Source organism: Onychomys torridus, chromosome 18, assembly GCF_903995425.1.
Source record: "Onychomys torridus chromosome 18, mOncTor1.1, whole genome shotgun sequence".
In the NCBI taxonomy this organism is placed as follows: Eukaryota; Metazoa; Chordata; class Mammalia; order Rodentia; family Cricetidae; genus Onychomys; species Onychomys torridus.
In genome coordinates, this window is record NC_050460.1 from 40,085,443 (window position 1) to 40,101,724 (window position 16,282).

The 16,282-nt window shown below is 39.0% G+C and overlaps 1 pseudogene; it reads left to right on the plus strand.

Moving 5' to 3' along the window:
- The first annotated feature begins 234 nt into the window (after positions 1–234).
- Positions 235–16,282, plus strand: part of LOC118569396 — a 138,199-nt pseudogene continuing 122,151 nt past the window's right edge.

A 16,282-nucleotide genomic window follows, 5' to 3' on the forward strand; every position in this document is an offset into this window, starting at 1 on the left:
CCTTAAAACTGATCACAGAGGGTTTTCCTGGCACTAACTCTTCATCTGTCCCTTATTCCCAAAGTGGGACCAGATCAGACTAAACCAGGACATATCTCATCTAAGCAATGAATGATAGTCAAGATTAAATTGCCACATAGTTAATTAAGAATGTCTTCAGGGACTATTGTTCAGAGACAAAGGAGGAAATCATCAGACTCAAAGTGAGTTCGCACTGAGCAGAAGAGTGGAAGGATGAAGCAAAAGGTTTGTAAGTTTGAGGTTAGTGGAGCTTTCACAACAAAGCCAACAACAGATTTGGAGTCGTTTGTTCCAGCCCTTCAAAAAATGATTGAAGTCAAGAGGGTATGAAGAAATGCTTTTATACAGTGTTACCTGCCACTAACCTTGCTTCCCACTTGTATTTTTGTTGCTTTTGTTTTTGTTTTAGACACAGGCGAAGTTCTTGTCAAGATTAACAAATAAAAACAGTGGGGAAACCCTGTGTGCAAGAAGAAACGAAGATATTCTACAGTGACCCTTGCTCTGCTCCCTTTGGGTATCAAATGGTTGAAACAATAGACCTCAGGATATTAGAACTTCTTCAGGAGTCTCATTATGGTAGAAAAAAAAAAAAGCTAGGTGTGCTTTTGTGCCAGTCAAGCTGGGTGCTCATCTCTCAGATGGAGATTTCACACAGTTCTGATAATTTTTCAGCCCTCATTGGAGGAGAGACCGGAGTCAAGACAATCATGATGGGGCACAGGCAGTCCAGGACTGCTTAGTTGTCATACCTCTTTCCCTAACCTGAAACCTGAAGCTCTTGTCATGACCCCAAAGATGGAGGTGCTGGGGTAGGGGACACACTGGATATCTGTTCCTTTCCCTAACATGGCCACATTGAATAAACCTCTGTTTTCCGCTCTCCTCTAATGCTTGTTTGTTTAATTGGCTGTTGAACATGTGTGCAGAGCCTAGCTTGTTAGGGCTGCTGGTGCCCATGCTCAGACCCTCACAACAAGATAACAGTCCCATCTCAGATAACTCAATCTGGAAACTCTATCACACTGATATACCCAGAGGTTCGTCTCCTTTCTAATTCTAGATTTTGCCAAGAGGCATTATTATTAGCCATCTTATAACACAAAGTATTTTTAAAGAAAGAAACCTTATCCAATGTTTAATTCAACATTCTTTGCTTTTATGTCTGCAAAGTCATTTCATTTTTCCAAAACCTTATCAATTGCTGCATATCTTTCACTACGTATATCTGTTTGGGGAAGAAATATAATAAATGACTTTCTCCTGAAGTGAAGAAAAAAAAAACAATCCACGTAATCATATGTACACTCTGAAAACACACAATAATTCAGAGGAAGTGTGGTGGGTATTGTGTTCCCTGAAATATTGTGTGTTCCCCGAAATAAACATATCTGGGGTCAGAGAACAGACAGCCACTAGAACAAAGCCAGAAATGGTGGCTAGAAAATGGGAAGAGTAAGCCATAACAGAAGTTGGGGGGTGGTGGTACACACCTTTAATCCCAGCACTTGGGAGGCAGAGCTAGCCAGATCTCTGAGTTCAAGGCCACTTTAGAAACAGCTAAGCTTGGTGACCTGCGCCTTTAATCCCAGGGAGTGGGGGCAGAAAGAAAAAGGTATATAAGGCATGAGGACCAGGAACTAAGGAGGAAAAAGCATATAGTTAGTTAAGCTTTGGAGCAACACAGTTCAGCTGAGATTCATGTGGAGGAGGACTCAGAAGCTTCCAGCCTGAGGAAACAGGATCACCTGAGGAACTAGCAAGGTGAGATAGCCATGGCTTGTTCTGCTTCTCTGATCTTCCAGCAATCACCCCAATAACTGGCCTCAGGTTTGTTCTTATTAATAAGAACTCTTTGAGATTCATGCTACAAGGAAGTATAAAGCTGTTATCAGTAATTGAGTTTCTGTGTTCCATACTTGGAACTAATGAAAACTATAGAAGGAATTTTGGGTTTCCAGAGGATAACAATCGCTTGGTTGAGCTAATTTGATTTAAACCCCAAGAAGTAAGAATCTAAATGGTAGCTATGTTTGATATAAACTTTATTTCAAGAAATAAATGCATTACTGATTTATCGTTTTGAATTTGCACAACATTTATAATGCCGAGTAGAGTGACTAAGGACTGTTACAGATCAACATGGACTTGAATTATTGCTACTGGAAAGGTGACAGAGGCAGGGAAAGAATAGTGTTACTGGAGACTGTCACTTACCTCTGCTCTTTCACAAAGAGATATTAATATATTTTTAACACATTTCTGATGAGAAATTATTGTTTCTTATAGTATTAGAATAATATATCCTTCCAATTCTCCAACTGCTCATAAATGTTAACGTCACGAAGAAAACATACACATCTAGTTAAGACCACTCTAAATAGACATTAAAAAAGAAACCAAGTGGAAACAGTTCTGAGGTGTTCGCTGAGCTCTACATCTACAGACCCGAGCTTTCTGGATCTCTTTCTCGGGAAATGGCAGCCAGGATGTGCAATAGCAATTTGAAAGTTATGGCAGCTCCACCTATGGAGGAGCACATGGCTACCAGCAGTCCCCCAGCAGCTTCCAGTTATCCACATCTTTGTAGGCAGGGAAGAAATCTAGAGTTGGAGCCCGGCACATTGCGCCCCATACCGTATCTCAACTGCTTTCTGCTACTCTGACTGATGAAGCATTCAAAATTAGAAATGTTGAGATTTTCACCAGTCATTATTGTGGAAATGATCAGACATGCAGAGAAGGTTTCAACTAATATTGTTTACAAAATAGATGATGTAACTGCTGTACCCATGGATGTTTGGCAGTGGGTTGACACCGAGGACACAAGTGGTGAAAACACTGTGGTTACTCTAGAAACATACTTAAAAGTGGCTAGATATTTCTGGTCTTTTCAGAACAAAAAGAGCCTGGTGGCCTTTAAGATCATTCCCTGGAAGATATAAGTGAGTTCTTCACACATATTCTGGAAGTGGCCAATTCACACATGGTGCTCAGCAAATCCAACAGCCAACCCTCAGCAGGGATGCCTTCTATCAGCAACCCAGGAATGGGTGAGCCAGGAAACTGCAATGAGAATAACTTCATACAATAAAATAACCTCACTATGGTCTAAATTCTATCAAGGCTTGCCTAAGACCATAGGATTGAGAGGATCCCACGAACCAACTCCAACCCTACAGCCTCAATTGAACAAGCAGTCGATTTTCTGTGCAAGGAGGGGCATATTTATTTTACTGTGGATGATGATCACTTTAAATCTACAGATGCAAGGTAACTGGAGCTCTTTGGGTACCTGAAATATTTCTAGCTGGACCTGTTTTCATCATCTGTTGTCTCTAGCTTTGCAGGTTTGGGCCAGTGGCTTCTAGGACAAATGTTTCATATAGAAGTCCTCTTCAAATTTTGAGCTGATCTGTTTTCTTGTTTATTGTTTATAGGTTCAAAGGAAGGTAGATATTTGAGAAGGAAGTAAACCAGGATGGGATTTCTTTTCTTTGTATTTTTATCTTTCTTTTTTAAAAATATTTTGTGTGTGGGGGGCGCGGGGGGATAGGGTTTATCTGTGTAAACCTGGCTGTCCTGTAACTCACTCTGTAGACCAGACTGGCCTCAAACTCACAGAGATTCACCTGCCTCTGATTCTTGAGTGCTGGAATTAAAGGGATGTGCCATTACTGCCTGGCTCAGGGTGGAATTTCTTAGACATTTCAGATCAGCTAGTTAGGAATCCAGGATGGATGGGCTGGATAAACACTACCAAGAGAGCAAGGCACAACCATATCATGCTTGTGAGCTTCTGTTCTTGAAAGACTTCTTGTTGAGATGATGAACAATTTAGTGCCAGGACCCGGAAAAAGAAGCCACTACCTTCTGCTTATTTTTGTTTCACACTTTGGGTCTGTGGTATTACTTCAAAAGTTACACTTTCCATGCCCATCTTGTCTTGTCTGCAGCTAAACGTAGGTTAAATTGAGCATGAGGTTCTGGCATGGTAGCCTCACAGGGCAGAAAGGAAGAAATGTTACTGCATTGTTGATAAACATAAATTTCCATATGTTTAATAAAATAGTTCAATTGTAATAACAGAAAAAATAATTTTAAAAAATTTCAAGCAGTCAATAGGTATATGAAAATCAGCTCAATATCAAGAGTATCACAGAAAGGCAAGTTAAAACCACAAAAACTTACAATTCCATGCCTGTTATAATGGTTGTCATTACAAAGACAGAGCATGTAAGGAGTTAAAAAGGGAATGGAATACAAGGGACACATATAATATGGGTGGGGAAGTAAATTAGTATACAGGCTAAAGAAAACGATGTTTCTCAATAAAAGTAAAAATGAAAGGTCATATAGTCCACTATTCCCACTACTTGGTGTATACACAAACAACTTGAAATCCATAAGGTGAAGAGATATCTGCACATTGTGTATTGTGGCACTATTCACAACTGCCAAGTGGAGTCCACCTATTTTCTTAAATCAATGAATAGGTAAAAAAAATAATAATAATACAGTATGCCCATGTTCTGAACAGCATTCACATTCAGAAATGGAAAAAAATCCTTCCAATATTAATGAACCATCAGGAACTTACACTAAATAAATGAGTCAGTTATGGGGAAAGTGCTACATGATGATTCCTTGTGAGGCCTTTCAGACAGTCAGAGAAAGCTATAGATATGTGAAGAGTTGAAGGGTAGCAACCAGAGCATGGGGAGAGAAACACTGGGCACTTGCTTAAAGGGTGCAGAGTTACAGTTATACAAGAGAGTAAGTTCCAGGAGCCCGCTGTACAGTATGGAGTGCATAATTAACGAGGGGCATTTCATATTTAAAAATGGTAAGAAGGTAAATTTCACATTAAATCTTTTAAAAATACACTGTGTGTTAAGATTATTTGGATATGATAAATAATACATAGTTTGAATGTAATATAAATGTAAGAAAACCTTGTGAGATGATGAGCATGTAGAATAGTTGTATTATATTGGTGACAACATAAATTTATGTATATGCACAAACCGACAGGAATTATGTACAGTTTCTGAAGTTCTAATTTCTCCTCAATAAAGCTGAAGGGATGGTTTACAGACCAGCAGCATCATGTCGCTGCAGTTGATTGGTTTCAGAACCTTTGTTTGGGTGGCAGTTCATTGTGTCTCCCTCATTTGCCTGCATCCCACTGATGCTATTGCACTTCACACTGAAACTGAAGTTGCCTCTGTTTATAACTGAGGAGCCTGAAGAATCAAGGATGAGTCATACTCTGACATCTGAGAGAACAATACCCAGAAGCACAGGTATGCCTTAATTCACATGCATGTTAATACAAAGCCATGCACATTCTAACATGCTATTAGATTCTAAAAGCATGTATTTAAACACACACACAGACACACCCCCCCCACACACACACGTGTGCACACATATTACATACCACAGACAATCCCCTTTTAGCTAGAGGAGCTCCACGTTTCCACAAATTCATAAATAAGCTTGGTTTAATCATTAGCATTAATCATATATCCACTAAGATCTTATTTATTTGAATAAGCCCTTCACTTTAACTATATCACTTTATGGGAGAAAACTAGGTTTTTTTATATTAACTAACAAAATAAATACTTGCCTGTGTATCAATGAGGGCAGTAAGACATGCTGGTATACATGGCTGTTGGCCTCTACAAACCACATCCTGAAACCTTTGTTGTAGAAGAATTCTATAATCTACTTCTTCAGATAACCAAATTGAGTTGAATGTCTTCTGTTGTTTGTATCCTGGTATGTGGCATCTAATCTACTCAGAAGTCAACAGTCTCTGTGCACAAACAAAACCTTGAAGCTTTGTCATTACAGCATATGTGTGTAATGCAATCATTCCCACAGTGATCCAACACAGACTCATTTTCCCTAAATTCTCTGGCTAATAAAAATATTTGCAGCTAAAATTAATTTGGGATTTGGAATCATGTCAAAAGCTGCGCCACACACTCAGTGAACTGACAAAAGCTGCTATCATTTCTCTCAAGGCAAATCATCTTGAACACCTAGTCAAGAAGCTGTATTTGGATTTTTCCTTCAGGGAATGAACAGCTCCTGTTTGAATAGACTCCTTAACAAGGAAGCTCACTGGCAACAATCAAGGCTCTGTGATTCTTGAAACAGAAGATCACCAGTCACCTTTTCCAATGGTGGAGACAATGATTAACCTAGGCTGTCAACCTAATTGGACCCATCATCAGCTGAGAACCATACTTCAGGCCAGTTCTATGGTAGTCTCTTCTAGAAAGACTGAGTAAACAGCACCTTTTAACAATTGGTCAAGTTATGAAGAGGTCCTAGAGAAAAGACATACTGCCCTTGCCTCCTCTCTTTGCTCCTTGCTGGAGTGAGTATGTGTCACTGCTTCTGCTATCACTACCATTCCTCACTAACATCAGAACAGTCTTCAGCCTCCAGACATGGACTGAAGACTAGCAGCTCACCAGAAATCCCCCAGGGCCTTCAGAGCCAAGCTGGGACAACTGAGGCCTCTAGCTTTGTGCACTGAACATCTACTAGGTTCTCAGCATCTCTAGCATACAGACAAACATTGTTGGACCATCAGGACCATATTGTATAAACCAGTCTAATCCATCAGTCTCTTTGGAAGTTGTATTTTCATAGGTTCTTACCCTCCATAGAAACCTGACTAATTCAGTAAGGCTTGATTTACTTTGGTTTATTCTAAAGTCACTTTTACTAAATCTCCTCTCTCTTCTATCCATTCTCTTTCAAGCTAATGGCTAAAATGAAAAGACTAGGTGGACTCTTCACAATTCTCCAGTATGCTTTCAGAGAGATGGACCAGCTGATAATTATAGCATTCTTGTGACTCAACTGTCACTCACTGTTTGTGTATCAGATAGTCCTGTTGCTTTGACATTGGAGTGGGATTTCCAAAGTCCTACTTTTTTTTTTTAATTAAGAGATTTTCTATTCATTTTACATATCAACCATGGATTACCCTGCCCTCCCTCCTCCCACCCCCCAGTCTTTCCCCCCAATCCACTCCCCATTCCCACCTCCTCCAAGGCAAGGTCTCCTCTGGGGAGTCAGCTGACCCTGGTACATTCAGATGAGGCAGGTCCAGTCCTCTCCCTGCACCAAAGAGGAGCAAAGTGTCTCAGCATAGGCACTAGGTTCCAAATAGCCAGCTCATGCACAAAGGACAGGTCCCGGTCTCACTGCCTGGGAGCCCCCTAAACAGTTCAAGCTAAATAACTGTCTCATTTATCCAGAGGGTCTAGTCCAGTTCCATGGGGGCTCCTCAGCTATTGGTTCACAGTTCACGTGTTTCCACTAGTTTGGCTAGTTGTCTCTGTACTTTTTCCAATCATGGTCTCAATATCTCTTGCTCATATAATCCCTCCTCTCTCTCTTGTCAATTGGACTCCTGGAGCTCCACCTGGGGCTTGGCCATAGATTTCTACATCTGCTTCCATCAGTTACTGGATGAGGGTTCTATCATGACAGTTAGTGTGTTCGGCCATCTGATCACCAGAGTAGGTCATTTCAGGGACCCTCTTAACCATTGCCAGTAGTATATAGTGGAATCATCCTTATGGATTCCTGGGGACCTCTCTAGCACTCTGCTTCCTCCTATTCCCATGGTGTCTTTATTTATCATGGTATTTCTTTCCTTGTTCTCCCACTCTGTTCCTAGTAGCATTATTGTAATAGCCAGAACCAGGAAACCAACCTAGATGCCCTTCAACTGAAGAATGGATAAATAAAATGTGGTACATATACACAATGGAGTACTATTCAGCAGAGAAAAACAATGACATCATGAGGTTTGCAGGCAGATGGATGGACTTAGAAAAAAATCATCCTGAGTGAGGCAACCCAGACTCAGAAAGACAAACATGGTATGTGCTCACTCATAAGCAGATACTAGATGTAAAGCAAAGGACAACCAGACAGCAACTCACAGCTCCAAGGAGGCTAGCTAGTAAAGAGGACCCTAGGAAAGACACAGGGATTGCCCAGCGATGGAGAAATGGATGAGATCTACATGAGCAAACTGAGGATGAAGAGCAATGGAGGGCAAGGGTTGGGAGAAAGAGAGCTTAGAGCAGTTGGAGGTCCTAGCTGTATCAGGAACAAAGTCCTACTTTTAAATTAATGAACCAATAAAAATAACCATGTGTGTCTTCTCTCTCTCTCTCTCTCTCTCTCTCTCTCTCTCTCTCTCTCTCTCTTTTTCTCTCTCTCTCTCTCTGTGTGTGTGTGTGTGTGTGTGTGTGTGTGTGTGTGTGTGTGTGTGTGTATGCAATGATGTGGGAAGGGTGAATGTGTACACTGAGAGATAGAATGGTGGATTAAAAACATCACTTGTGGAAATCAGACCATTCCTGGTATCAGGGCTCTGAGAGCAGGAAGCAGTAATAAGACAGTATTGAAAAGTTATAAAGAGGTTCCTGTGGATTGATGACTTTCAACAAAGAACTCATCAATTCAAAATGGCTATATCTATCTACAGACCATGGGATGTGTCTCAGCCTCATTCTTCATTGCTCCTTATTTGCCATTGGTTAATTCAATTATAATCTATAAAATGTAGTCATATTCCTCCCACTGAACTTTCCAGGTAAAAGTATAAATATGTAAGAATGGATCAGAGATGTACCAAATTTAAAGATGTGACTTCATTAGTGTGGCTTATAGCACCCTTGCCATGGATGGTTTCTCACAACTGAGAGGAAAGTAAGAAGCATGTGTCAGAATAATATGTGGGCTCAGCACTTTGAACGTGCTTTTCTGTGTCATTGTTGAATGTGTAATAATAAGCAGTTATCTATATTAAAGCCTGATCAATAAATCTTCATCATTCTCATGTATCTTGTCAAACAAACCCAGGTACACATTTAGAAAACAGAGTTTGATGCCCTCTCCAGTGATGATCAAAACACAGGTTTCAGAAGCTGATGAATCATGATCTGACAAGGCAGAGTAGACTATACCACAGTAAACTAAATCCAAATTAGGTCACAAAGAATATGCCAGATATCGAGTCCAATTTATTAATGTATCTCTGACTACATTTCTATAATATATCTAAGACTAGGCAATTGTATACATACTTCATTTTCTTTTAATCTCTATAGTATCATTTAAACATTTTGCTTGCTTTTAGACAGTTATAGCCCTTGCATAATGCTTGTTTACATTTATCATGCTATGTAGGTATGAATGAACATATGTGTACCTCTTACAATTTTTTAATTATATTTTTATTCATTTTACATACCAACCACAGATCCCCCTTTCATCCTTCCTCCCACTCCCTCCCACCTTCTTCCCTGTCACCCTTCATCCCCTCCTCCAACAGGGTAAATTCTCCCATGAGGGGGGGACAGCAAAACCTGGTACATTCAGTTGAGGCAGGTTGAGGGACCCCTGGCAGTGTGACCGGGATCTATCCCTGGTACATAAGCCAGCTTCTTGATCCCATTACTTAGGGTTGGACACCTTGCTCTTACTATTTTTTAATACAAATTAGAATAAAGGTTTTTGGTTGTTCATACCTTCAATTTCTAGAAGACAGAAAGCATTAAATGTCTCCTAACTGCATTGACACCCGCTACTTCTCCAAGCTTCTCTTCTCAGAGCAACCCAATCAATTTATCAGAACCATTTGTTTGCCAGAATTATCAGCACATGTTTAGAGAAAGTGTCTGTTCCAATTCCCAAATCCATCACTTTCCTGATCCCTGGCTTAAGCTTGATTTGAGGTGGCTGTTTACCGCAAACTCTAAATACAGTTCATAGGAAATGAAAAGATTGGAGTCTGTGCTCTGAATACAAAACAAACTCCCAGTTGTTTATTGTTGAGGTGTTTGCTTTCTTGTTTTACTGGTGAACAACTATATATAGGTGTGATAAACCCAATCTGGTAGAAAGTTTTAAAATGCTCTATTCTTTAAGCATCTTGTCGTGACTGGAAACAAAGACAGAGAAGTTTCTAGCAGTGAATTTTCAGTGGTGACCTGTCTTATCTCAAGAAAGGGCCCAAACTATTCTACACTCTTTTTTTTTTTTTTTTTGATGATACAAACTAATAAGGCAAATGGACAGGATGGTATATGAGCTTTAGTGCTATTTTTCAGCCCTAAGGTTGTGCTTACAATGTAAATTGAGTGGGAAGAGGAGAAATGTATACAAAAAGTCAAAAAAAGCCAGAATAGTCAAAAAATCATATGATGTAGATAATTATAGGATTCCGTCCAACTCTACAATGGTGAATGCCTAGGAAACAAAGACCTATAGAATATAATCCTCCCAGATGGATGTCATAAATAAAAGTACTGAGTGATAAGTGACCTGAAATTAAACCTGCTTGAAGATATGACTAATGATGTCAATGTCTTCCATCTCTGCCAAATGTTATGACTACCTTGCTAAGTGGGTGATGTAGACTTAGTGTTTAAGCCCACCAACATGCTGGAAAGCAGATCTGCTACATCACATCCACTCTGTTTCAAAAGGAGTCTGAGCAGGAAGCTTAAGTAACTAGAGTTTGTGTAAGAGGAAGGTCGATCTTGGCTTGGAGCCTGGAGGACAGGCATGCACAGGGGAAAGGGCTCTGAGAGACTTGTATTCAACCAGAAAGGGTTTTACCTCTGTTGAAGAATAAAGAAGTCATTATCCAAAATGAAACCCTCACATGTCCCAACCATAATTTAATCATAGAATAAAAAGAAACTGATAAACAACCAAAGCAAATGAAGACTTAAGTGTGTTTGTGCAAGCCCGGGGGAAATGTCTAGTTTCATAATCAAAGAGTTCAAGTTATCCTTTCTTTTCCCACCAAGATGTTTTTTAGAATCACAGATATTTATTTGTAGCCAAGGAGTTTGAGTACACTTCTTGTTAAGTTCACATTTGTACTTCACCTTTTAAAACAAACATTTATAATCATTGTTTTATACAGATATAGATATGTAAATACAACACTGAATTCAGTGGTCCTTCAGAATTTTCCACTTAAATTTTTTTGAACATAAAAACATGTTATAATTTCAAAGTCCAGAGTTATTTGAAAGTAGAAAATATTTTCTTTATAGAAAATAGTAAAAATGATAACATTTCCCAATAAGCCCTTTTAAGCCAAATAATAGCTGAATTATACATATAAATATTGATTAGATTCTGGGATACATTAGAAACCTATCTTCATCTGTTCAGAGAGCTATGATTTACTTAAGTTGTGTAAGTGATATTTCTATTTATCTTCCCCTTCACTGTTTGATTTATAGCAGACATTTTTCTATAGGCTAATACATAATCTAGAAGATTTAAGCCTCCCCTCCTGAAAGTACAGCCAGCATATCTTTTCATCAGCTTGATACGGTACAAATTCTTATCCTAATAGTGAAGTTTCACTAAAGCATATGCAGTGATTGGACAAAACCAAAAATTATAAGCCACAGTCACCAAGGCCTAACACACCCTGTTAATAATATTACATAAATTTGCCTTTTACAAATTGAACTCCAGGCCAATGTTTTTCTGTTCTCTGTTTCAAATATACTACCCATCTCTTTTTCTTCAGATTTCTGAAGGAAGAAAGAATATTTAGAAAGTTGGATGTAGGGGTACTTCCTTTTGCTGGATCTCACAGCCAAGTCCATAATATATCTTGTGCTTACATAAGACTTAGCTTGATATCTGGCTGTACACTCAGCCTTTTGGTTTAACCTGCATTTAAGAGAAGAATACAGCAACAAACCTGACTTGTCTTGGATTTGCCATGTAATCAGCGTTTACAACTGAAGTCAATAGTTTTGTTTGTTTTGTTTTGTTTAATCTTAAATTATGTACTATCCCATGCCACTGTCCAAGAGAGCGGTAAATGCATATGTGTATTTATGTTATGATAATCATCTGCTGAAAGCAGCAATTACAGTCACATCACGGGTGTTCTGCTGTTTCTCCTCCCTCAGGGCTCCTTCTGCCTTTCCCCTTCTAAGGCCCTTCTCCAGCTTCCTAGCCTTTTTAAGCATTTCAATTTAGAATTTCAAGCTAAGATCTGTCAAGAGAAAGCAAACAGCTAACAATGTATTTATCCATCCAAGCCTGGTCCCTCTTACTTGGTGTATATTTCTCAGTTCTTTCCATTTTCTTGAAATTTTCTTTTTTCTTCACAGCTAAATAAATTCCATTGTGTGTGTGTATCATAATGTTGTTACTCATATATTAGGCTGTTTCCATTTTCTGGCTGCTGTGACCAGAGCAACAAGGAACAGGATGTACAAATATCTATATACTAAGATACAGATTTTGGGATATATGACCAGGAGTGGCATTGCTGGGTGAACTGGCAGATCTGAATTTAGCCTTTTTAAAAAAAAATTTTAATTTTTTGAGTATAATGTAATTATGTCATTTCCACTGTCTCTTTCCTCCTTACAAACTCGTATATGTTCTCTTTCAGATTAAAGCCTTTTTTTCATTAACTGTTGTTACACACACACACACATACACACACACACACACACACGTGTACACTCATACATATTTCTAACTGTACAAATATAAACTGTTCTGTTTGTGTAATGTCAGTTGTATGTTTTCAGGGCCGATCCCTTGGTATTGGATGACAAATTGGTATGCTCTTCCCTGGGGTAGACTACTTCTGCTCTCAATTCTCCTTAGTTGCCTGTTCCTCTTTCTCTAGGGTTGAAGTCTCACTGACTTTTCCCTCTCCACTTTATGAGAACTATTGTCTTCGTCCTTTTTTGGTTCATGTTAAACAGTCATGTTAGTGAGATCTTATGGTTTTGTTTTTTGTTTGTTTGTTTGTTTGTTTGTTTGTTTGTTTGTTTTTTCAGAGCTGAGGACTGAACCCAGGGCCTTGCACTTGCTAGGCAAGCATGCTACCACTGAGCTAAATCCCCAACCCTGTTACGGTTTTTTTTATAGCTTTAGATTTTATAGCTTCTAGTGTTAGTAGAAGACCAAATATCAGAGCAAACTCCCTGATATTATGACTCTTACAATCTTTCTTCCACAGTGATCCGTGAGTCTTAAGTGCAGGAGTTGTTGTTGTAGATGTATCCATTGGGAATGAGTTCCACCAGTCTGCATTTTGATTGGTTGTGGTTTCCTATATTCTGTCTGCTGTAAACAGAAGTTTCCTTGATGAGTGTGATGGTTATACTTGTCTGTGGGTATGAGAACAAATATTTAGAATGTAGTTAAGGAATGGGCTGGATTAGTAAAACTACCATTTTACATAGCCCTTTGGCACACCTCCAAACTTGCCAAAATATTTTATCATAGGAACAGGAAAAATAAATAATAAAATTCAAGAGCTGAAGACAGGCAGTTCCTTCAAGCTTACTAGTCAGAGAGGCTAGCCAATAGAGACTCAATATTAGAAGGGAAAAAAGTGTGAATGGGAGTCTGAGAAACAACATCTGAGGCTATTCTTTGATTCTCTCTCTCTCTCTCTCTCTCTCTCTCTCTCTCTCTCTCTCTCTCTCTTTCACACACAAAAAAAAGAAAGAAAGAAAGAGAGAGAGAGAGAAAGAAGGAAGGAAGGAAGGAAGAAAGGAAGGAAGGAAGGAAGGAAGGAAGGAAGGAAGGAAGGAAGGAAGAAGAAATCCACATACATAGGATCAACAACATAGTCCAGAGAATTAGTTTAATCACATCTCAGCTCTTTTTCTCTTCAGACTTATAAAGTCAGTAACAGTCACTGGTTCCAAAGACCAGAATGTGAATATCTTCAGAGAACATTTTTTCCAACCAGCAGTCTTCCCTCAGTGTTGTTTTGACATTGAAAATTCAGCACATAGTCATTGGTCTCTGAATACATGGGTTCTTCACTAATAGATTCAACCAACCACTTCATTTGTACTGAACACCTACAGATCATGTACTTACATCCTTAATGATACAGAAGGGGAGCATCTATACAGCACTCCTTGAAGCAGGTATTGGAAGTCATATACACATGATTCAAAGTATATGGGAAGATGTATAGTGGTTATATGCAAATGCTAATGCAATTTATAAAAGAGACTTTAACATGCATTAATTTTGTTATGTGAGAGGTGATGAGATTATATTCTCCTGCAAATGTCAAGGGACAATTCTACAGAAGCTCCTCCACTTCCAATAGGCTTATGTCCTAATATCATGAGTTGACAGTCCTAGGACTTGTAGATAAGTTGATGCACCTAACTCTGTAAATGACATCACTTAGCAGCACAAGAAACCCCACAGTCACAGGGCTCTAAGGTGGGGACCTGTGGCTATCTGTCTACTGCCCAGCATCATGATGAGGATATGATATGACTTACTGCTCCTCAGGAAGAAACCTAAAGCCAGAAGTACTTATGGTTTTCTCAGCATCATGAGGTTGAAAACTCCCAAGTCAACCAAAGAAAGTCAAGAATTATCTGATGTTGACTTCTTCTACCAAAACAGAATGGTTTGAAGACACCTCCTAGAGCTTTCTGTCTCCTGGCCTGAAGCTCTGCTCACTATTGTTAGTCCCTGGCTTTAGTGCTCATGTCTTCAGCATCTCATTTTCCCTCACACCCTCTTTACATTCTTTTGTTTCTTTTGTTCCTGATAGTGGAGGGTTATAGCCCCAATTCTTTATGCAAAGAATGCAAAAGACTATTTTGTTTTCTTTTTCTTTTTGAAATTACAAAATAATTAATTACATTATTTCTCTTCTTCCCTGTCTTCCCTCCAACCCTTTCCAAGTACTCACCTTGCTCTCTCTCGAATCACGGCTTTTTTTTTCTTTAATTATATACATATATATGTATGTATATTCTAAATATATATAGTCCATATAACAATAACTGCATATACACACTCAGATAGATAGATAGATAGATAGATAGATAGATAGATAGATAGATAGATAGACAGAGACAGAGAGCGAGAGAGAGATGTGGTCTCAGGGCTGAATACATGATATTGACTCACCTCTTCCCTAGAGAACATTTCTTCCACTCTTGGCATTTCCCCAGTGTCTGCGCCTCTTTGTCTACAGTTGAGGCCACATCATCTCCCCCCCCCCCCCCCGCTTCCATGTTAGCATGTCTTCTTAGTGTTATCATTCAGATCTTGTTTAGGGAGCCATGTCAATTAGTCTTTATTAGCATAACACTTCTGAAATTTCTAGGAGATGCAGTCTCACAGCAAACTTCCTATTCCTCTGGATTTGACCATCATTCTTCTCCTTCTTCTACAATGATTCCTGAGCCTTAGGTGAAATCATTTTGTTAGCTATGTATCAGTTGAGACTAGGTACCACCACATGAGTGCTTGTTCTCTGTATTTTAATCAGTTGTCCAAGGGAGAAATGTAAAAAATAGTTTTATCCATTATGACCCCTATGAACAACAACATCCAGCATGGCACAATAACCCTAGGGATGCAATAGGTGCATACACACATTGCCAGTAACCAACAGTTGTCTAACTAAACCTAAGAATCACTCATCAAGAAGTAAAGTCGAGTACTGGAAACGTAACCAAATGCAAACAAAGAGCTAGTGAAGTCATGCATCTTGGAGATGAGCCTAACAATCCTCACTTTACTAAATCAGTATAATTACAAACTACACTCTAAATATTTACCCTTATACCTACTGATAAATGAATTTCTTATCCCTCATCAATGAAACTTATCTTTGCAACAGACAAATAAATTTTTCACTCTTGCCTCTTTGTGTGAGCTTACTAATCTCATTGCTGATAGCCTCCATCTCGGATGACACTACTGGGGAAAATGTGCCTAAATCACTGTTTCAACTTCCAAAGCAACTCACCAAGCCTGAGTTTGTACATACTAAGAGGCTTAGCATTGCTAGCCCGGTATTCTGCCATCCCACTTGAACTTTCCATTCATTTAGAATCTTGTTTTTCAAGGACACTTTGGGGTAAAATAAGTAAAACCATTTTCCAACTTTTTACTATCCTGAGTGATCCATTTGTCCTGGCAGCACATCCTTAATTCCTTTGATGGCTTTAGCAAGGAGAGATTTATTCTTCCTATAAGCAGGCTAGCACTTGGTGACCTATGTCTTGATTGCTTGGCACTGTGGTGGCATTTGTCCATCAATTTTTCCCTTACATGATCTCTATTTCCATGAAGCTCTAGTATATTAACCTCCCCTTACTTTCAACTTTGCTTCCTAGGTGCTTGCTTCCACAAAGTCAGAATTTATCAAAACTGGCTCAAAGTG